At 36.4% G+C, this 25031-nt stretch overlaps 1 pseudogene across 1 annotated transcript; it reads right to left on the reverse strand.

The window, feature by feature from the left end:
• Nucleotides 1-2296: 2296 nt before the first annotated feature.
• On the reverse strand, nucleotides 2297-23967 carry LOC149190448 (beta-glucuronosyltransferase GlcAT14B pseudogene; annotated as a pseudogene). Its single transcript, XR_016255621.1, has 3 exons — nucleotides 23181-23967; nucleotides 2612-2687; nucleotides 2297-2528 (listed from the first exon to the last, which is right to left on the reverse strand). The product of XR_016255621.1 is annotated as a beta-glucuronosyltransferase GlcAT14B pseudogene (transcript).
• Nucleotides 23968-25031: the final 1064 nt, after the last annotated feature.

A 25031-nucleotide genomic window follows, 5' to 3' on the forward strand; every position in this document is an offset into this window, starting at 1 on the left:
TTTTAAACTATGATCCGGATACTTCTTTATTGTCTCCTTGAGAGCAAGCTTCCTGGCATCACTAGAACCCTGATACATATCTAAGATGGCTCTAAAAATTTCATATGTCGTCTTCTTCTCATGGAGATGAAGGATAATATGATCTATGATCCCCTCAAGAAGATCCTCCTCGCCTTGGTGTCATTCTTGTTATGTTGGATCAACTGTTGGGCGTCTTGAGGTGGAGCTATTGCCTGCTTCACATACTCGAGCACTCCATTATCTTCCAACGCCACTGAGATTTGCTCCGTACATGAGCAAAAATTCGAGGCTCCCTCTAAATTGTGATCTGACCTTAGTCCTTGGAACGCCATACTACTATCTAAAGAACTACTTTGCTCTTCAAACTCTAGTGCAAGTCTTCTACTTGATCTGTGTTGTCCACTAATTGGTTAATCTAGTAAAGGTCTTTATACCAATCTTTGCTCTGATACCATGTTAAATTTCCATGAAAATCTGCAACTACTTAGATGAATAACTAAAAACGAAAACTAGTTTACTTTCACCAAGATACAAAGTTTCTTAACAAATCATAAGCAGCAGAATAAAAAACACACAAATAAAACACATGCACAAATTGACACACTTGTTTTCTGAGGATACCCAACAGGAAAAACCTGCTTGCTTGATGTGGCTATTTATTAATTTTTCTTGAGCACTTGGATCTATTACAAAGAAATCTGCATCTTTGAGGAAGCATTTTCCTTCTCACACAATTCTCAGCTAACACAATTGATCTCGACTCAACTTGATCCTGCTTGATCTCAACCCTCTAGCACACAATTGTTCCTCTGCTACCTCCTTCACTCGCTCTGCAAAACCTGCTCTCTATTGCTTGATCTCTGCGCACTAGAGGTTCCTTAATCCTTGCGCACTAGGTGCCTATTTCCTAGCACATATGAGCCTCTATTCTCTAGGGCAGATCAACTCCTATTTTATAGGGAAAATCCCTATTTCCTTGTGCACTTCCTACCTCCTATATCTTGAGACCCAGCTCTTCTTCTCTATGCACAACCAACTCCTAAATCCTAGTGCACTTGTGCCTCCTATTTCTTAGGACACAATTCATGTGCTCTCCACAATCAAAGCTCCCTCACAAACTCGTGATCTCTGTCTTGTCACACAAACCTTTGTGCACAAAACAATGAATTCTTTGTGCCTTCATCCGCCTCTTTAGAGACCCAATTTGAACATGCAAGCCCAGTTCAAATTTAGAACTTGAGTTTCGATTGACGAGTTAACTAAGAGTTCTTCTCGTCCTTTCTCCAATCAACACTGGAATTCTAAACTGTTCTCTCTCCAATCAACATTGGAGACTAACTCCCTCTAACTGAACTATAACTTCCACCGTGCTTTGTAGTCAAACTGATGAAGACTCCTATTTAACTGAAGCTCCAACTCTACACATGCTAACTTGATGATTATTCCAGTAAACTGGAAATAACTTATCCTAACTGAGGTCTAACTCATGAGGACAATTTGAGGTCTTCACTGGCTAAGGCACAAGCCAGAAGACCTTGCTCGCTACATTTTCAACACTAACTGAAGTCTAACTCATGAGGACAATTTGAGGTCTTCACCAGCTAAGGCACAAGCCAGAAGTCCTTGCTCGCTAGGTTGCTAACAACTTTTGTCAGGTTCATGGCTTGATTTTGATTTTAAGTTGTTGAGACTCACGGCTCACGCTGAGTGTTGAAGCTTGCCTCTTGTTTTATTATTGCATTAATCGTGTTGTAGCAATGTAGTATAGACTTCTGTTGATTCTGTAAAATATAAATTGGGGACATGCATCTAATAGAGTCCCATGACTTAGTCAACTGTGTCTAGCCCAAGTGGTTGTGGGATGGACTGTTTTCCTCCCCACCCAGGTTCTATTCCTGTAAATGACGTGTTGAACTTGTAATGTGTGTAATGTTGTAACGGCTTTCAGCCATGTTGTTGACCTGGATTTGTGCCCTGAAGAATCTATGGTTTATCTTGGGTAGCACCCTCAAAATGAGGGGAAGTGCCTGACAGTTTTCCTCAGGATATGTTACCTATAAAAAAAAAGAAATAGTTCCACCACTTAACTCAACAGATGCTGTCTCGTTCACAGTTACTTATCATGACAGAAAAGGAAGTTATTATATATACCTCAGCAACTTAGAACTTTAATGGATATACACTCAAACGGGTTAATATTCTACGCATCTCAGATTCTCAGCAATTTAGAAGTTGGTTACATCTTAAAATACAATAATTATGAACCTAGAATTACTCATGGTTTATGAGTTCTTGACATATCAAGTAACCAGGTTATCATCTCCCAAAAGCACGAACAAAAGAACTTGAACCCAAGATACACGAAAGCATTCGCAGAGGATAACAACCAACCTGTAAAGATCTTATAGGCATCTGGCACCATTCGCTTTTGAGAAGCATAGAATATTTGACTCTCTCCTAACATTGCAAGCCCAGGGTCAATTATGATTGGTTTAATCCTTTGATACCTGCAACAGAAACACCCTCAGTCAACTCCAAAAAGAAGAATCCAATCTGAATCCAAAAATATCTTTACATGCAGTAAACTTACTCTTTCCATCCAATGTCACTCGAATGTTCGATAAAGTTCAGATCCCTTGGCAGATAGGAGAATACGTGAAGCAAATCTGTAAATATCATAGATAAAAATAATATGAAAACTTATGATTTAAAAAAGGAACAAAGAAACATATGTCAAATCTGACAGACATGAGGGCAGTAAATCCAGAGATTGAAGTATCTGGCCCATAAAAGACTTTTTTATACACAATAATGAAGCTCATGTAATCCGAAAGCTTAATTGGATACTGTATATGACATTTTTATATGTCAACTGAAGAAATTTACATCAACATAATCAACACCCTATTGAACAGCAGAAAATTGAAAATGAAGAAAGAGAGTTCTTGAAATTAATGGAAAGCTTGTGGCATACACTATGCATAAAATTGGACAAATGGTTGCAACAGTTCGAAAAGACATCATTAGAGATTGCTACTGTGTTTGTGAGAAAATATAACCTTTCTAAATAAAGATGGCCCTCCATAACACCCATGAAAAATTATCTTCATGAGATCTTCCGCAAGCCCCATACCATGCAACTTCAACTTGAAGTTGTTACAAATTTGATTTTAATCAAACTGAGATCTTCCATTTACTTGGCAGAAGCTTAAATTTTTGGATTCTGGAATTTTCCTTTTCAAAATGTACTGATCACATAACTAAAGGGAGGAAATACAGACTTAATAATTCCTTTCATTTCTCTTCAACTCATCCACATATAATGTTATGGTCCAACTAGCTTAACCATGTCAATAATTTGTTGTGCTTATACTAGTTGTAATTTAACTAGGAATGCTTTAGGGGTTGGAGTTTGGGAATCTATACAAAATGTACTGGAAGAAACTTGAAATTCTATTCTCTACTGTAATGAAACCGAATCTCATCTAAAGAGTATCATGGTCAGGGCTACTTATGTGGGTTGGCATCTACTAGAAATTCACACTATGCAAATCACAACTTTTTCTCCATGTTGAAATGCCATGCTTATTGTTGCAATCCAAACCACTGACTGCTTTTGTGCTGGGCACCAATTCCTGTACACTATTTGGGTACGGACTTAATATGTCCATGGTTAATATGGTCATAAGGCATTAGTTTGCAAATAGGATTTCTTGCCTCTGTTCATCTACTGTGTGCTCTGCTTAATTGTATTCAGAGATGTCCTGATCTGATATTTAGGGGATCCCCAAATATAGGTTCCCAAAATCAGCTTCAGTGTATTAAGACTAAGCTTATGGCATGACGAGTTATTGGAACAACTATTTTCAGATTAATTCACCTGCCAATTTCAGTGGACAGCTGATGGGATATTGACACAATGAAAAGAAACTCCCGAGTCCCTACCATGGCAAACCATTGATTAATTTGTTTACAAGAGTTACACTTAGTATTTTGAGATCATAATATTGAGCTTCAGAAAAATCACTATAACTTTCTTTTCCCCACTATCTGCTATTATCAGCAAATCCAGCCCTTCATTTTTCCCTTCATCCTTCTGGCCATTGACTAATCTCGACTCTTTACATATATCCTATTTCTTCTTGTAGTGTTGTAATCTAGTGGTAGCCCCTTCATCCCCTTCATGATAACCCTGAACTGTTTCCATCTCCTCTCAGCAGCCGCATGACATCTCCTTGTTCTCTATGCTCTTGGCTTTGCCATGTGTATTGTCTAATAAAGCCACACCATGTCCTAAAATCTGCAGACGTTTTGGCAACAGCCATACTCAAAATAAACATATACAACTCCCATATTGACTGTCAACCTCAGTCTTGCAGCAACCATACTTATTCTTTTCACTGCTACCATGGTCATATCTATTGTGTTCTTTTGCCTCTCATTGTAACAAACAACTCTCACTAGTACAGAAAGAAAGGTTAGAGTCAGGAACTCCTTCCACAACAATATGAATTAGAGAAAAAGTCAGTGTAACACCAGGAGTACAGCCAGTGGTTGATGATCAAAAAGTATTTTATCCAAGTTAAAAGAACATTAGTCCTCGAAGTCTTAATACAAAATTGATATGTTAAGCCCCTAACATATTGCACATGCATAAATCTGGTTTCAAGATAAAAATTAGTATTTATAGTCAATGCTCTTCTACAGAGTAATTACTCCCTGCTTGTTTGAAATCAAATCAGTTGTCCCCATAAGATCATATATGATCTATGATAATCACAATTAGAAATATGGTTACATAGTCCAGTACTGTAGGATCAGTTGTACTGTTGCAAAAGCCTCACACACTTGTTTCACAGCCAAAAGATTTGGTCAATCCCCCTCACGTACTACAAGACTGGTAAGCTGGAAGGAAAAGTGTTGTGAACGCCAACCTCCATAAAATGAAGGCTCTTAGTTCTGCTCTGGCAAGTACCCCGCTGGAAGTGCAGCATCCTCTTGAGACAACACATGAAACAAATGCTTCATAGGGCTCTTACTTCAACACATATGTGCACTTCCAAGCACCAAGCAGCATATCCAGTCCTCATTTATCATATTTTCCTTAGCATAAGGATTCACGTCACTCAATGACCACAGCAGCAGTAGCTACAAAAGAGATAGAATTGTGCCCTGAGAGCCCAACACTAATTTTGTAGTTCCTCAAGTTCAAGTTCAAACTTCAACTCAACCCAAGTGCATGTATGCAACATCTTCTGTGCAAGTGCTTCAGTCAAGTACTATGAGTTTGCTTCTTCATAAGGAAGGACAATAAATAGTTTTCTACTTAACACCATTTAACACAACCAAGTTTTCTTCCCTTGGTTCAAAGTATGGACACAATGATCTAGACTCTATATCATGAACCCATTCACACAACGTCTGTAAACTAATACATCAACAGAAATTGTGGACATTTTTCTCTCAATGAGTAGGAAATTATGACAATTAGTGAAATGGAGAACAATTCACAAATGTAATGTGGACATGTAAATAAGATTCTCGCTTTTCCTCTTTTAACTCTCAAGTTTCTTCTCATCTAAGTTTTCCTTCTTTGGATGTGTTAGCTTTCCAAATTTTGGAAACCTACATGACTAATTCCCACCCAAGATGCAGTCTTTGATTCATCCTAATACCTTCAACTTGATAAAGGGCCTTTAGAAAGAGGAGATCATGGATTTTCGAGTTGAAAGTTCCCAATGAAAGTGGAATCATGGAACATTAAGGGGCTAACAGATCCCTCTTGCAGATCCATGGATCAGAGAGTTCATGATGTAGTTTATGATTGAAATGTTTTGTGTTTCAAAGTTAAATTAGTTCGTTTAATGTTGAGATTGGTCCTTTGGGTAATATGGTTGAATGTTGTTTTCTAGAGGGTAAAGGCAAGGCTGCCACTCTAGTTTCACCTAGATTAATGGCCATAGGTCCAACCCCTCATACTGTCTGGTGTCTGGAGACTCTGGACTTTCTTTGACTTCAACAGCCAGGCGCTCGCACTTGCCTATTATATTATTATATATATTTAGGCTCCTTCTTCCCTTTTTCTATTATTCCTTCATTGCTTTCTTCTGACCTATCCCTTTTCAAGTTTTCCCCTGCTTCTTTTCCTCTTTTTTTTCCCCATCTCTCTGGTCCTTTTTCCTTTCTTCCTTTGCCTCTGCCTTGTTTTCTGTTATGTAGTTTATTCCTTGATTTCCATACCTTCACTTCACACTATTCTTACTTAGTGTTTACTTTTCTTTTTATATTAGGTTCCCTTATTTCGTATACCTTACTTTCACTTTTTGTTATTAAATTTAGTTTCATTTTGTAATTATTATTGACATATTACTGGCCTTTTTAGGGTTCTAGTCTATGATTTCATCTTAGTATAATACTATTGGTATTATCTATAAATAATATTAATTTTGTTTTACTTTATTAATATTCCCAAATAATAATTAATAGGGTTTAACAGTATTAATGTTGGTCTAATAATATAATAATATATGTTATTATATTATTATATTATTATATTGATAATGATATATTATCTATATCATTAATATTATCCTAATGATATGATAATATTTATTTGATTACTATATTATTATATTAATATTGATATGATATATTTTCCACCCTTACTTTACTTTGCATTCTTGTCACTTTTAATTCTAGTTCTAGGGTCTTCTAGGTTTAAGTCCTTTGAACGCCGACATTTCTTTTTCTTTTTCTTTCTGCTCTTTTGACTTAATTGTATTTAATATCCTAATCAGTGTTGCAAACATCCCGTCGCAATTTTTTGGCCTAGCCAATGTTTGCCAATTTTTACTAATATTTTAGTGGTATCTTAATTTTGTCGATGTTTACCAATTTTTATGATATTTTGATTTTCCGCACCCTTGCTGAGTTTATCTCGATGTTGATGTTTGCAACATCAATCCTAATAACTACACTACTCTTGACAAATTGATCCTGAAGATTAGTCTGGTTTGAGACTTGAAATGTCGACTACAAAAATGAACATTGTGGATCAACCTTCGATGTTGCATTCTAACAAATCCAGCCACAAAAACCTTTAAACAGTTATTTATAAACTATAAAATGTCTAATAACTCGTTGCTAAATACCAAATCATGAATCATAAATCATTGACAACTAAGATAAGATCATACAAACCACCCCTCCCTATCTAAGCAAGGATAAACAAGATATTCACCTAGGCCTTGATCTCAAAGGAGTCTCCATGTTTTGTTTAAGAACCAAATTCTAGATAAAAGATCAATTGCCAACACTAATTTGAAAATGTTTATATCTTCAAAAAGAGTGGAAGTAGCATCCCACTGAGTGTGGCGAAACAATGTTTGTTCCATTACAAAGAGAGGATTCTGTGTTGGAAAATGTAACTCGGTTCGGTCTACATAATTATCATTGTACTTGTGTCATTGTATATTTTATGTGAATTAAAAAAAAAATTCAAAGCATGGGTTTCATGCTCAAGTCAAAATACATGCTCTTTGTTATTTGTATTGGTCAAAGTCAAAGGGTTATTTATAGCCTAGAAAAAGAATTTTTCAAGTTGTAAATTTGAGTCAAAGTCATCTCTAGATGCCAAGTCGGCCCTGCCCCAGAAGACACATCTATTCAAACCCCTCTGGACAGTATGAATAGAGGGTGAATTGAGCTCATTTGGACACAACAATTCGCATGATCTGTGCTGAAATATCACAGAGAAGGATAAAAAAGAAAGGAGGGTTGAAGTCTGAAATTATCAAGTGTAAAGAAGGGCTTTCTTGAGCTTAGATTTGTGGAAGTTCTGCAATGATGTCTCTTGTTGAAAGATTGTCCCTGATGCTATACATGTTGTTGGTCTCTTGTTGTTGATGGATTTGCTATGTGAAAGGAGGGCTTGACTTGGTATCTTGAGGGTTGGAGCCTTTTTATGGTCATGGGTTTTGGATATCTCACTTTGATCTGATTCTATAAGAAGAGATTTTTTCTGGGTTTCCCCCTTGTGGGGTTTTCATCCTAGCTTGGAGCCTATATCTTGTGTTCATTATTTCTTGTGATCTTCATGTTTTGTATGTTTGGTAATTATTTGATGAAAAGAACATAATAAACATTAATAAGAAGCCAACAACATTCACAAGCAATTATCAAAGAAGATAAATCTACCCTAATGTACAGATAACCTGATTTCTCAACATGGTATCAGAGCTAAGGTTGGCAGTTTGAAGATATATTTTTGTTGACATCCTTGAAAAGGAGTCATCTTCATTGTCGTTGGGACCTCTCCATTCAAAGAAGATCATCATCCTCTAAAACATTCAAAGAGTTTGAAACCTAAACCCTCTGTTGAAGATCTAAGCTCAAGAAAAGGTTAACATATGCAGTCCTATATGCACTTATGAAATAAGGGCTCTGTGATAACCCTAAAGATCTGATCCTATAATCTGAATTGTATATCGCAAAGTTATGATACAAGAAATCTGTAGCAACGAAGTATCAAATCTGAGGTTGTATTTCTGAGTAATGTCAAGAAACTTTGATGGCAATAACGCTCTATATGACTGTGGATCGCATTCAACTCTAAGGCTCGAAAAATGGCTTGCATCTCTGAGACTTGCACCTCTCACAATATCTCGTATTCATAGTGATTCGTATACAGTGGCATACCCTCTTCTCTATCGTGGCTCGCATCCTTTTTGTATTGTAGTTCGCAATCTGTTCTATGGCTTGTTACATTATTTTGTGGCTTGGAGCATCACCTTGGTTCTTGTGGCTTTGGTTCTCCATGGCATTGCTCTCCAATAGTGGCACTGTTATTTCTCTATGGTATAGCTCTCAATGGCATTACACTATATTGATATTAGTGGTATCTTCTACAAGGGCCTGTGACAATGTTTTATGTACTTGTGGTCGAACTAGAACATGACAAGGATCCTAGCATATTAAGAAATTAGCATGTACAATTAGAAGGACCCGAATTTTTGGTGGCATCACAATGGTTCGCAATATTTCTGAGCACGCTATTATATATTATGATCTATATTCTATATTCTCTAGCTTGCATTTGGTGGTGGCTCAATACCCGTGGCTCGATTGTATAGCTTTGTGGCATCATGGCTCGATTCTATAGCTCTGAGGGCTCACTTATGTTTTTGTACAGTGACTCGTATGCACAGCATTCTTTTTATGACTTGAATCATACTCCTGTGGCATCACATTCGATTTTCGAATGGCTCATTGTACCTATGGCTCAAAAGGCTCACACCTCTCTATGACACACTATATACTCTGAGATCGTTACAATTGTTATCACTCAAAAATCACCCTAGCTGTGGAGAGAAATTACTAAGGAAACCTTCCAACTGTTTGGGATTGAAAGATGCCTCTTCAATCTGGAGAGGGATTTCTCCTTAACTCTACCATTCAAGGTCATTGTAGTAGCAAGTCACTAATATGCTCATTGGCCAGATTTAATTTGTAACAGATGAATTTGGTTTGGAAAGAAAAGAAAAAAGACCATTGGGCATGGAGTCTCTGATAGAAAAAGATATATGCTAGTCACAGGTCACTATGAACAGCTCTAAACAAAGGCAAGATAGATTATGATTTCTTAGACAAATTATCACCAAGGTATGGTAGCAAACTACAGAGATTAAACATCAAAAACAGAGCACTGTGATTTCTGCAAATGATATTTACACTGAAAAACGCAAATATTTTGAATAACATGAACTTGAACATTCAATACAAATTCCAATTCATATAGCTTTATTCAAAAACTGAAGATTAATGGTCAAAGGCATGGCTAAGGAGAAAATAAACATAGTAGAAGAAACAGACTGTAAATCATTCACACACGAATCTCTGACAACTGCACATATAAGAATTGCTTATAGCAAAATATATTAGTCTCCAAAGTATACAGCAATACACAAAGATTTGTCTTTTTCAAAAAAAATTGAACCCTTGGTCCTCTTTCATGATCTGCTTTATAGAATATTTACAAAATTGTAACCATGTCTTTAGGAAACTTTTATTACAAAAAATCATAAATATCAAAAAAATTATCAAGATCCAAAAGAAATGGATCTAAAAACCTCCTCATCTATCTTTAGTTTGTTGTTTGAAATTATCAAGGAGATGGTAAGATCTGATCCCAAGTCGAATTGATGAGGTGGCTCATCAACAGTTGTCTATGAGTTTTTTCTAGTGAATTCCTAAAAAATAGGGTCCAAATATGCCTTCATATCTTCCAAATCATGATAGTTGTGTAAAAATTGAAAGAGGTTTTTTTAAATGAACTCGTTCCAAGCAAAAACCTCTTTTGGTTTTCAAAAATTTGTTTCCAATTGTTCGGAAATCGCACCCAAAGTCATTGTCTTTTACAAGAAAAACCAATTTTAAAAAACAAAGTTTTGTCATCATGTTCAAAATAATAAGTTCACCATGGATCTCGGGCTTGATTCATCAAAACTAAAGCTTGGTGCGTGAATCCATCTTGCATAAGCTTTATCGTGACTAGAACTCCTTATTGTCGCCTCAAAAAATGTATCTACTCTAATCGCTTACAGATTAACTGGCAGTGCTCTGTCAAAATATTTTCAAAAGGAACACTAACGAACTAACTCTCAGCAATGTTACAAAAATAATTATTTAAGTTTTTTGCTTCCTCCAGCAAAAGGTCTACATTATTGGTTTGTGTTGGCTTGAAGATTTGGTTGACTTAGTTGTTGAAATAAACTTGAAGGTTGGAGCTCATTGAGCCCAATATTTTTATTTTTATAAAAATAACTAAGAACCCTGCATCAACAACTAAGAGCATATATAGGCACAAAGAAGACCAAAAACACATTTTTTCTGCAGCGCCTACTTTTTAAGCAAATGAACACTCGCTACCATTTAATCTGTCGGCGGTTGTGTTTTAAACCCATTGAACCAGTGCTAACAAATTATCTGTCAGCGCACCTGATTTTTTTGTGAAATATTTTAAACAACTAACCCAAGCCATTACCCCTGAATCCATTACCTTGAAACTAAACTATGATAACAAGGTGACTCAAGTTTTGTGGCTCGTATTAAAGTTCTTTGTGGCTCATGTGACAACCCATGTGGCACTTCATTGTGATAGCTCGCTTTGTATATCTGTGATGGTTCGCATTTTATGGTTTGCATCTTCTCTGTGGGGGCTCGCACTTTTTGTAGTTGCTAGCATCTATACTTCATACTTTGTAGTTGTATAACAGATAATAGTTAACCTACCACAATATTGAAGGCATTCAGTTGCTTTGTCACCAAATCTCCATTTACAACTTCTTCCACAAGAACAATTTGTTTACCGGGGACTTGCACTGATACAAAGCCCCTAACTTGTTCCACAATGCCTTCACTATAGCTTCTTCTGAAACATTCAGTAATACTGAATTTGATAGACACAGTTGTATTGTGCTCTTTGCCTTCTAACCCAGCTTGGTCCAATCTTATATCGACATCTTTGTCTGGGCAATATATAGATTCACCAATCTCTATCCACCAACAAATCTTTCATTTTGAGATTCTACAACTCGAAACTCTGCCCATTGAATTTCTCAATCTCTATCTTTGAATTGCTCGCCATTTCCTTTCACCACAACAATTGACACCCTAGATCTCCCATTGTAACAAAGTTGTCCACAGGCCTAAGCCAGACCCCTTAGCCACAAAGGCGTCTTGTTGAAGCCAAATTGCTCTAATACCAAACAAAGGTTTTAACCCTATATAATAAACCACTACAAAGAAAATCTTAATAAAAAATAGAAAATATGTAATGGCGCACACACACATTAACACGGAGATTTTACCCTGGAAACCCAACTAGGAAAACCGGGAAGAATTTTTAGTATATTCCATCTTTACAGTGTTACAATACAATATGTATATCCGGAGGCATCCATAAACCACCAATCCATTCACCTTGTATTAGAATACAACCATAGTTCCTTAACCAGAATTACAAAACCATGGGTTGAACCACTATGCACTACTAGATTGATAAAAGCCAAATCCATGTGTCGAAAACCACCTGAAACGAACACAAAAAGTGCCCCAAAAAAAAATTTGGGGGCCCATCATATGCTACAAGACATTCTCTGAGGTTATTTTGTGGTTCTGATGTTGCGTTTCTTGTTGGAGAAAAGACCTCAAATCCAAGCCTTGAGATTGAGCTCTTTGGTATGCACATTTTTCTAAGAAGACATTATCATTACAAACAAAATTTATCCCCCTTGTTGCAGGCCGAAGTCACTCTTATAGTAGGCCACAAATGTCGAATTAAAGGAGATAATATGAGGTTGAAAAGAGTCGATTTAAAGAGTTGTGACCTTGCTAAGGAAGATTGTTGAGAGACAAGTGAGCAAAGGAATACTTGGCTAATCATGGACAGTGAAATTTGAAGATGACATGTTGAATGTTTAAAGCAAACCAAACATAAGTTGGAGCTTGAGCCAAAGGGGGTTGTGGCCTCCTTCCTATTGGTGCAGGAAAACTAAAGGGAGTTGGTGCAACTTGTCAGTTGCAATCGACAAAATACTAGAGGGTTGTAGCCTCCACTGAGTAGGAGCTCATAAATCTAGGAGATCGTTATCTCCTCATGTATATATGAATTTATGAATTTATTCTCATAGAAGTTTTTAGAAGGGCTCAATATTGATTCACCCCCCCTCTCAGTATTGTTGATATTTCCAACAATTGGTTTCAGAGCAAGTTACCCTCAAAATAGTCTAATCATTGGAGGGAAGATCGTGAACAAATATGGATCAAATGGAAAACATCTCTTCAAGAACAATTCAAGTATTTGATGGAAATGACTATGCATTATGGAGAAATAGCATGGAAACCTACTTGAAGGCTTTAGGAGTGGATGTTTGGCTCTCCATTATTAATGGCTACAAAAATCCAAAAAATCCTCCAACTAATCCTGATGAAAAGAAATTGTTTAGTTGTAATTCAAAGGCTCATCATGCCATCACAAGTGGATTGTCAAGAACCGTTAAGACCAAAGTGATGACGTGCACCACAACTAAAGAGGTTTGGGATAAACTTAAAAGTCTTTATGAAGGTGATGATAAAGTCAAACAAGTCAAACTTCAATGACATAGAGCACAATTTGAAAATCTGAAAATGGATGAAACATAAAATATTGCATCCTATTTACTCAGAGTAGATGAAGTTGTCAACGCCATCAGAGGATTAGGAGAAGTCAAAGAATCCTTGATCGTACAAAAGGTGCTAAGATCACTTCCCTTTAGATACATTGCCAAGGTATGATGATGGATCAATTAAATGGCACCCTTGTAACATACGAAATTAGAACAGATACAGAAGTTGTACAGTCAAACAGAGAAGCGGCTTTAAAGCTACAAAGAAGACAAGAAACAAAGAGCTCAAGGTAGAAGGAACACAAGGCAATGAATCAGATGAAGACGTGAATTTTGTCATAAAGCTCAAGAGGGGAACCAAAGAACATAAAGGTAAGATACCCTTTAAATGTTTCAATTATGGTTAAATAGGTCATTATCCTAAGAGATGGTTAAATAGGTCATTATCCTAAGAGATGTCCTTTTGAAAAGAAAAGCTTCCACAAGAAAAATCTTTATTCTAAAGAAGACAACAATTCTTCAGAGGAAAGTGACATAAAAGAAGGGGGTGCAAGAGAAGTTTTCTTCATAACCCAAGAAACCTAAAATAATGATCATGATGAAGAGGCTATTGATTCAGATGAAGAAAAAGAAGAACCAAACATGAAAATATAATATTTTTGGGGACTCAGAAATGATTCAAAAACCGAACAGGAAGATGAAGATCTTAAAGAAAATTTGAAGAATAATGGAAAAGAAAATGGCAAGCTATAAAACAAAAATAGAGAAATGAAAAGCTTACTTGAAAAATGTGGTGAAGAAAATATCTCTTTAAAGGTCCAACTTGAAGAAGCCAAAAGAGTTAAGAAGTAATGAAGATCCAGATGAAGAAGAAAGAAGAATAATGTAAGAATCTTGAAGAGGAAGTTGTGTCATTGAGGGTTGAATTTGATAAGCTCAATAAGAACTTGAATAGCTTGCTAGTGTTGGATAACATTCTCAGCTATCAAAGATCACCAAGCAAGAAAACGGGTCTTGGCGATACAAGTGCATATTTAAGCAAAAAGGACACAAGCTCCAAGCCTTCGAAGGAAGAAACTAAAAGGGAGTTAAGAAATTATGCTAATGTTTCCAAGAACACCCATCACAAAGAAGACAACAATGAAATCAAGGATAAGGATCAACAATGGATTGAACCACCTCCAAGGCAGAACAACTTTAGAAGATCATCTTACTTTCCCAGGTATGAAAATATTTTTCTTGGTCATTGTTACTCTTGCGGAAATTTCAGGCATAAAGCAATTCATTGTAAAATCAATACAAGATGCAATTATGCAAGAAGCAAGAATGATTATGGATTTGCAATAAATGACCATAGATCAAGAAATGTTCATGGATCTACTAACAGAAACTACAATCCATTTGAACCACTAATGAATCAAAACATTGTATGTTACAAGTGCAATAATCTTGGTCACAAGGCACAAGATTGCAGGCTTATAAAAGAAAATGCTCCAATCATAAAGATAAAGAAGCTAGTTATGATATGGGAAAAGAAAAAGAAGGAAGATTGTAATCTAGCATTGATCGTTGAAGACAAGAAGATGAATGGTACATAGATAGTGGGTGCTCGACACATATGACATGAGATCAAAACAAATTTGTCAGCCTAAAAGAGAAAAAGTGGCAATGTTGCATTTGGAGATAACTCCTTTGTCAAGATACTTGGAAAAGGTGTAGTAAATCTTGGAAGTGAACATGTAAAAGCAGCAAATGTTTTGTTGGTTGAGGATTTGAAGCACAATCTTCTCAATGTCGGCAAAATGTGTGATCAAGGGTATAATCTCTTGTTTGATTCTCGGAAATGAAAAGTCAAAGAAGAAGACTTAGGAAGATTGGTTGCAACAACTACAAGAATCCCAAACAACATATACATTCAAGAACAAGTGGAGAATTACAACCAAGTACAAGAGTGTTAGGGACAATAAAGAAGGGAAGGGTAAGAAGATAGAAGTCTTGTTGAGTGCCATATGTTCAAGGGGGAGTAGCCCCAAAGAAACAAGTCACCCTTTGCCATTAATGTCAAAGGGGGAGAGAAAGGGAGTGAAGCATGGAAATAAGGGGAGCATGAAGACAAGGGGAGCATGAATATTGACCGGTGAAGCACGACTCTTATAAGACTCGCAAAGGCTCGCGAGTCTTCACGAGTCAATAGGTGAAACGAGTCTAGAGGCCAAGACTTGTGCTTAAGACTCGTCCAAACTCGCGAAGACTCATGGAATCGCATAAGACTCGTATAACTTATAAGGATTGGAAATGTTAATAGTTCATTTTTTTGTGCTTAAAATTTACCATATTTTAAGTTTTTTTTTTGTATTTTGTCGAGTCTTATACGAGTCATTCCCGACTCTTATATGAGTCGCCAAGTCAATGGCTAGACGAGTCATTCCCGACTCTTATATGAGTTGCTAAGTCAATGGCTAGACGAGTCTTATATGAGTCCGAGTCATGCAATATTGTTATTGACATCAATGACAAAGGGAGAGATTATTGGAAGAAATTGTCATTGATGTCAAAGGGTGAATAGGCCATTGATACGATGTACTTATTTGACAATATGCGACAAAAGGTAGTGATCTTGGGTGCAAGACCACTCTAGATTGGTAGCCCTCATCACAACAATTTCACTTGATAAGTTGCATGCCTTGTGGGTCTTTTTGGTTGGAGAGACACTCAAGTTTGAAACTTGTTCACAATCTGCCTCAAGTTGAATGGGTTTGACCCCACATAAAATGCATGACACAACCATAAGCATGGTGATCTATTAAAATTGAGAAGTCGACCTCCATTACAGACAAGAAAGCGTTCATGTTTAAAGTCAAAATAAACAATTTATACCCAATCAACTTTAAGTCAACTCTAGCAATAGACGTGTCCTTTAAAAAGGAATTTTTTCATATTTTAGGATCAACTCTGCCCTCAAATAGGCCTCCCTCCAAAATGCATAAATAACAATAGTCATGGGCATTTTAAGGAAGCAATTTGGAGCATCTATATGAGCATATAACATCTTTAGACCTATGTTGCAGGAAACGTTGCCCCTAAATCCGTTTCAGCCAGAAAACGAAACAACGTGGAAACGCATACCGTACGGCCTGTAAACGAGTTTCCAACCTGGGGAAACATGGCTAGTACAGCTGGAAACGAGTTTCTAGGCCGTACGACGGAGTTTCCACTTCATATTGCGATTTTTCTTTTTTTTTCCTTTTTTTCTTTTTTTTCGGTTCTAATTTTTTATTGGGCGGATAAAATATCTTGTGTATGCTTCTAGATGCCTCTCTCAAGTTATAAAAAGACTCTCACCTCATTCCCTCATCACACAATTGAGCAAGTCATTTCTCTTGGAGACGGACGATTTTAGCAAAGGAGAAAAGAGGAAGAGAGCAGTGGTCTTTTGTCTTTATAGTTCTTGCAGCCTCATAGTTTTTATTGTACTAGCAGCGTCATATATGTAATAAAAGCTGATTTTAAGATTTGGATATATAATAAAGGTTGATTTTGGATATTCCGATATTGTTATTTTCATTATGTGATCATTCACGAGTAAATGTGATGTAAATTTAATCATAATGTTTAAGCTTTAAATGTAATAAATTATAATGTATCATGTATGCATTATGATTACACATAACATTTCTTAAATGTCCTAAATTCTAATATATGTATATATATATATATATCGCGTTTCCCCGTTTCCAAAATTTGGGGGGGCCACATTTCGTACCCATGTCCATTTCGAAAACTTGTACCCGTTTCCCCGTTTCGTGCAACTTAGATTTAGACTCACTGGAGCAGACTGAGGCCAAAAGGAGGAGAAATTTTGTGACATGAAGAGCAATGATCAAGGCTAAAAAGACCAAGTGTTTTATGATCTTTAGTAGCAAACCAAGATCTCTATTGAGGTAATTTTCTAACGTTGTAAGTGTTGGGCATACTTTTCTTTTTCTTTCTGAGGACGAGTTTAAGGAGGAAAGGCTCGTTGACCACAACCGTTAAAACGCTGAACTTTGCCAAAAACAGAGGCCAAGTGTAGGCCTGATCTAGCTGCAAAGGAAGGTTGCTTGAGGCCAAAGTTGGGACACTTTTTGAGATTGAGTTCGTGGGTATTACTTGGTTAAATCATCTGCTACAAGATATTCTTTAAGGCTATTTCATGGTTCTATGTTGTATTTCTTGTTGGAGAAAAGACCTTAGATCCAAGCCTCAATCTTGAGACTAGACCGAGCTCTCTATTGTGCACATTTTTCTAAGAAGATGTTCTAATTACAGGTTGGATTTATTCCCCCTGTTGCAGGCTGAAGTCACTGTTATTGCAAACCACAAAGACCGAATTAAAGGAGATAATCTGAGGTTGAAAAGAGTCGAGTTAAAGAGTTGTGACCTTGCTAAGGAAGATCGTTGAGAGACAAGTGAGCAAAGGAGTACTTGGTTGAGCATGGACAGTGGAATTTGAAGATGACTTGTTGAATGTTTGAAGCATACCAAACACAAGTTGGAGCTTGAGCCAAAGGGGGTTGTAGCCTCCTTCCTGTTGGTGTAGGAAAACTAAAGGGAGTTGGTGCTCCCTGTCAGTTGCAGCTGACAAAATCCTAGGGGGTTGTAGCCTCCATTGAGTTGGAGCTCATAAATCTTTGAGATTGTTATCTCCTCATGTATATATGAATTTATGAATTTATTCTCATTATTGAGTTTTATGTATGATTGATGCAATCTTGTTAATGATCTCTTGCACACTAGTTTATTGAATTCTAATAACGTAAAAGTTCTTAAAAGGGCTCAATATTGATTCACTCCACCCCCTCTCAGTATTGTTGATATTTCCAATCAATCTAACTCCCATTTAGGAAAAAGTACATCCACAAGGGAGCTAACATCATCAAACACATTTCCACCTAGGTGATGTGTAGCAAACATTCCAAAATCAAGTCATATCACCCAACTACATCAACATCATAAGAAAGGGCACAATAGAAATTGTAACCCTTCCAACCATCAATGCCCCACCACATATCCATCACAAGAGAACCATGTAGAACACCCCTCCAGTGACACAAATAATGCAACATCATTGTGCAAAAATCACTAGCAAAACCCCAACAATCATGAAACATCTATCACCTAACACCATCAGAACCATCATCCATATCCACAATAAGCAAGAACACCAAAAGTCACACAATAATGAGATAGCATGCCCCAAGATGCCAGCAAATATGTTACCAACCTATGATCCACAAGGCAAGCACATGTGAGAAGACCAACAAGCACAATTATCAAACTAAGTAGTAGCGAAACTCCCCCGAACCAAAGGCCTCCATCAAATGATTTGATATCATGAAGGAAGGGATTCATTGGGATGTATCCCACCAAGTCAATCTAATGCTCCAAGGAACCAGAAGCAAATCTCCATCAATGTGATGAAAATCATAGTTTGGAAGTTAATACAATATGAGGTGTGGCAATACCAAAGCCTTGAAATTCCGCTTGAACATTATAGAATCAAGAATGATCAGCCAAAGCTTTTTAAAGCCACGCTTGTCAAAATCCAACAATCTTTTGGAGCAATTGATAGACCCTCAAAGTAACCAATTGCTAGCCTCTATGTGCCACAAATCCCCTTATTTGCAAAAGCCCACTCTGGGCTAGCCTCCTTCCTACCAAAAAAGGAATCAACAGCAATGCAACCCTTGTCTGGTGAAAGTCCAAATAACCCTGCAGCTAAATCCCATCTGCTTCTAAGTTTGTTAAAGTCCCAGTGAAGTCCTTTGGGCACTAAGTGCCAAGCTTACCAAATCATCTGAAGGATTCATCCCATAGAAATTTTGAACATAGCCACATCAACAACTATATCTCATATCCCAAGTAAACTTTTCATGCTCCTGGCATGAATAACATTTTAAACACAATGGCATACAAGGATATGCCAAGAAGCCATCCCACTCATTGCCCTAATGAACGAATTTGCTACCAATTGCCTGTGTCCATATATCAACCAAATTGAGTCCTCCAACCTCCCTCAATACATTTTTTTTTTTAGAGTGGTTCACGGACACCCTGCTCAACAGGTGGCGCTACGTCCATAGAAAAATCTGGGCTGACGCCCCTCGGCCTACTAGCAAGGCCTAACCCCAAGGGCTTCAGGGAGAATGGACCCTGTGACCTCCCAATGGCGAGGCACTGATTTTGACCAACTGAGCTAACCCTTGGGGCTAACCTCCCTCGATACATATTTTCCTTTGGAAAACATAAAATAATTCTATTCTTCATTTTTGTTTTCATATAAATTCAGTCATTGTCTCCATAAAATAAAAATCCCTAAAAAAGGATGTTCATGATGTATGCTAAACCCAATTTCTGTCGAAAGCAAATAGTACATTCTGCCATAATATACCCTCCCAATGATGTTGACTTTGAGGCCATATCAATAAAAGAGAAATGTCACAACAAACAATGGAGGATCCACTGTAAGTAAGTTTTTTACTAGTGGGTTATGTTCATGCATTTCAGAATGTAGCATTTGGTGAGGTATCTGCTCAAACCAAGGCAGAAGGGTTTATGTTAATTACTGATGCTAAGAATGTCTCTTCTATTGCTTACTCTGAACTTATTGCAGCTTTGACTGCATTAAGGCAGGATAGCCATTCATATGGTACTTCTTATCTTATTTTCTATACAATATTTTCTCAAATAAAAAGTTTAAAAAATCACAAAATAGAAATATCTAAACATGCAGCTATTGTTAGTTTTGTAAAATGCCTAAATTATACATATTTGCAAATATTAAGAGTAAAATGAAGAATTTAAAGAAAACAAGCACTGCAAGCTCACCAGTACTACTAACTGACTGAGCTCAAAAGAAACTTTAGTGCTAATACTCGTAAAACACAATCTATTGATAGAAACATTGGCTTAAAATGCAACTACAGTTCTTTTTATTCAAGGGTCAGACGCCAGGAAACCAGAAGAAGACCACTGAGGTATAAATATTATATGATCTTCTTGTTTTCAACTGTAATTGTTTGTTTAGTGTGTTGTCTATGATATGTACAGCACTAAGCTGCACGAAGTGCAGAAACATTTCGGAGTTTCCGAAATGGGTAGGTTTAGAAATGTCACCTTCCAAAAATGGAAATGTCAGCCAAAACATTATATATATTTATATATATATATATCAAGAAAAAGGGAATAAGACCCATAGATGACAATATAGAAGGAAAAACAAGTCTATATTAACTCTCGTGGATGATTACATGATGGTCGAGTTTTGGCTGAGTTCGTTTCGGAGTTTCAGGTACGGGTACAGCCTGAAACGTCGCATTCCTAAAAGTTTCGTGCAACATAGGTACAACATCATTCAAATCAAAAATATTTCAATGCAAGAATCTTTCCATGGCCAAGGTCAATGTAAGCAAAACACAAATACATTTGAATAACACAAAATTTAAGATTTATATAAAATAAAGATAATCAGTAATATTTAAACTAAATAAGATCACTAAATCCTGTGAATGCACGATTAAAAAAATAGAGAGGTTAAAGCATAAACAGCAAAAATATTTAAATAACGCAAAATTTAAACTAAATAAGATTTATCTAAATAGGACCATCATCAATATCTAAACTAGAGGGTGGCATGTGTGGGAGGGAGTCTACATGATCCCGGAGGAAACAGGGTTGTCTACTACACCTGAGGGCATGGAAATGTCTCTAACAATCTTGCCAAGGCTTACTCGTTCTGACGAGGTTTCTCGATTGCCAATGAAGAAGGTATCAAAATTTTGATAGTGCTTGGGAATTCTATGCTGGTTATCAAAGCAAAGATTGATCAAGCAAACCCAAAGCAGAATAAATTGAACTCAATCGTTTATCGAAACAAACAAACCCTTCCTCAGTTTGATCGAGTCTTGTTTTAACTTTTACCACATCAAAAGGGAAATGAATAGATAAGCGGACCACTGGGAAAAGGTGGCCTCCTCCCTAGGCCCTGGTGTCCTAGTCAAAAATGGGTTTTATGGTCATTGCCTAATCCTGCGATCAAACTATTAGTGGACATTAATGGCTCCCATTTCAATATGCACAGAATTCTATTCAACAGTTGGAGGCAATTAAGGAAGGACAGTGTGTGGTGGCCTTCTTAGCTCTCCCATTTGGTTTGGCAGCATTCGTTCATGGTTATTCAATGTGAAGGAATGAATCCCCACAAGAAATACGGGACAATGCCAATTTTGTGGCCCACTTGGAGTTGTTCTCCGGTCGATTTATTTTGGATTTTGCAGAGACAGATTTCTGGTAGTGAGCTAAATAGATTCAGTGGCAATTTGGGCACTCTAGTGTGGGAACAGCAAGCCTCTTGGTGGGCCTGTGCATAGGTGTCCATGGGAGGTCACATTGAATTGCACTGGGCCTTCAATGTGGGTAAATTCCTGCACTCTGGCAAGGCAAGCCCTGGCCTCTCAGGCCTTCCCTTTTATTCCCGGTTCTTTTGATATCTTTGGTACCTCAATTTGGAACAGACAGAAGTCTTTCACTTCTTTCATCAGGTTGAGAATGAGTTTTTCTATCTGGGGTTGGTCCAGCCTGGTATTTTATTTTGCTCCTTCAGTATTCTTCTTGACCTTCCCTGTGTGAAAGGCATATACAGAGCAGTCGTGGACAATTCTGATATGAAAGAAGTTCAAAAGGTTCTCTGCAGGAATAAAGAATTAAATCAGGCCAACAGTAGCGCATTTACACTAATTTCCTCCAAAATCAGAGCTAGAGCAAGCCAGCACCACAATGGGAACATCATGAATCTTCTCCTCCTACAGAAACAGCAGATTGGTGCTCTGGAGGTTGGGTACAACAGACTTCGCTCTCTGGTTCTTTCTCAGCGTATGGACTCTCTTTCTCTTGTTTCCAATAACTTTGACACTGGGAACTCACTACAGGAAGAATTTGTGGAGGATGAAACAGTCAATCAAAATCACAACCCTCTGAAGATTGAAGCACCAAGCTCCCCTCATTCAGGTGAGAGGCAGGAAGCACAAGGCAGTGTTCACCTCTGACTGGCTTTGAATGTTTTTTCGACTCGTATCTTGAGTTAACTTGTCAAGCAAACCACCAGTAGAAATATCTGGAACTCCTGCTTGGAGGTGGTGTTATTGTATATAGTAGGCACTATAAAAATATGTATAGTTTCAGTGCAATCCTTGAATTCTGTTGAATGTAATCGCTGCTAGCTTCGCAGTGAAAATAATAAAATATAAAGATTAAATCCTAAAACGCAGAATTTAAACTAAACAAGAATCATCAAAAAAATGCAATTGAATAAGGCAAAATTTAAACTAAAAACCGTTTATCTAAATAAAATAATACTTAATATCTAAACTGAGTAAGATCACTAAATCCTCTGAACGCATGGAAGAAAACAAAATATAGAGGTTAAATCCTAAACAGCAAAGGCAGTTAAATAACGAAGAATTTAAACTATATAAGCTAAAGATAATCCGTGATAGCTAAACTAAATAAGCCACAGAATGCGGGGAAGAAAACAAAATACAGAGGTTAAAGCATAAACTGCAAAAACTTTAAATAATGCAAAATTCAAACTAGATAAAATAATCAATAATATTAAAACTGAATAAGACCCCTAAATCCCCTGAATGCAAAAAAACCACAGAATACAAAGGTTAAAGCAAAAACATTTAAATAAAGCAGAATATAAATAGATAAGATTTATGTAAATAAGATAATTGGTAATCCAAATTTAAATGAAATAAAATCACTAAATCCTCTGAATGCAACGAAAAATAAAATGCAGAGGTTAAGGAATAGACAGCAAAAACACTTGAAGGGTATGATATTGAAAAATAAGATTAAATAATCCACAATATTTAAATGACATAAAAATCACTAAATCCTCTGAATTCAAGAAGGAGAAGAAGAAATGCAGATTCTAAATCCAAAAAAAAAACTCACCGTCCTGTGTAATTAAAGGATAGTCGGAGGCGCTAAGGTTAATAAACCAGTCCCAATTTCTACTATATCTCAGCAAAAGCGCGGCTGCATGAAGCGTAGAAGCTATGGCCGTCGGTCCTCTGTAAGTCACGAAATCTGCCTTTCCAATCACATTGACATTTCCAGCCGCTGCAAAAACAGGCACCGACTGCACGTGTAATCCGAGACTTATCCTCTCGGCATCGCGAGCCGCCTTGTCCAAGTGCAAGAGATACTGATTCCTCGGATGATAAATCGCCCGCAGGAGCCTCTTGATCCTCTCTCCGTCGCCGTCAGATCCCGATATCAGATACGCCAGTCTGGGCGCAGCAGGCATCCCGTCCACACTGGATTCGAATTCGAATATGAGCTTGCGCGGCGGCACCTCCAGGCGGCGGGAGTCTTCGGATCGAACCAGGGCAGCTACAATCAACAAGATCGATATCAGCGAGCTCGCCACCAGAGGGAGAAGCCATTTGCGCTCTGTGAGTGCGAAGCCCTGCAGCTTCCGCATTGCGCTGGATTGGAATTGAGCTTGGCGTCCACAGGTGTGATCAGGGAAAAAGGCCTCGACTCGCTGACAAATGATTTTCCGCACTGGATAGCGGATTTGACGGAGATTTAGAATACCGTTTAATGCCACCTTTCGCGTAATGATTTAGTTGGGCCTCTGGTTACGCGTTCCTTGTGTTCTGAATTTCAGACACGGGCGCATGGGTTAGTGGGAATTGAACCTCGATCCAGGCAGTTGTCACTGGAACACATACTAAGCGATTGGAACCTATTTCTTTTATAAGTTAATGGTATCTAGTGAGTATTTTTGTTTTGTTTTATTTTTATTATTTTAGTAAGAGGTACTGATTTCTTATTAATTTAAATTTTTTTAATTTATTAATTTTATATTTAATTACTATAAAAGAAATGTATGACATCAGGAGGACTTAAATATATAAAATTAATAAATTAAATGTATAATTTTTTATTTTTTATTTATTTAAATAATTTAGAAATATATTTTAAATTATTATAATTAAAATCATGACCAACCAAATTAAGTTAATGGACCATCATTATTGAAATCATAAGCACTTTGAACTATCTTATGGAAATAGACTAACTTGATTGAAATTATATGTCAGTTTTAAGGTTTGCTTTAGTGATTACTCCATTTTAACTTTTTTATTTTTATTTAAAAAATTTACAGAAAATAATATGATTAAATATTTTGATAAATATAGTTTTGTTTTTGGGATTTTTTTTAAAAGCTTGATTTTTAATTAATATAAATATTTTAAAAATTAAAAATAATAGAGATGAAATTCTATATTTATAAAGTAATTTTAAAATATAATAAAATAAATATATTTTTTTGTAATTTTATATGAAAATATCTATAAAACACTTTTATAAATATAAATATTATAATTTTGTGCAATAAAATAAAATTAATAATTTACCATTTTGGGGTTTTAAGTTTTGACCATTTATGATTTTGCTCGTAATAAATATTATGTTAAATTTTTAAATCATAAAACTTATTTATTCTAAACCCATCTTTTTAACACTTAGTAAATAAACTTTAAAGTAAATTAAACTCATCTTAAACATAAATTATATTATAAAAATTATTAAAAAAAAAATCATTTGTATTTTCTCTTTGTTTTATAGAATATTCAACAATGTTGTTATTATATCTTTAATACAAATTCAAATTAGAATCTTTCAACAATGTTGTTATTATATCTTTAATACAAATTCAAATTATTCTCTATTTTTAATTCTTAGGTTGAGAATTAAATAAACGACTTATTAAACATTAACCTTATCAGAAAA

The sequence above is a fragment of the Pinus tabuliformis genome, chromosome 3_1 (genome assembly GCF_031772625.1).
Source record: "Pinus tabuliformis cultivar Carrire ecotype Pingquan chromosome 3_1, CPIR1, whole genome shotgun sequence".
Lineage (NCBI taxonomy): Eukaryota > Viridiplantae > Streptophyta > Pinopsida > Pinales > Pinaceae > Pinus > Pinus tabuliformis.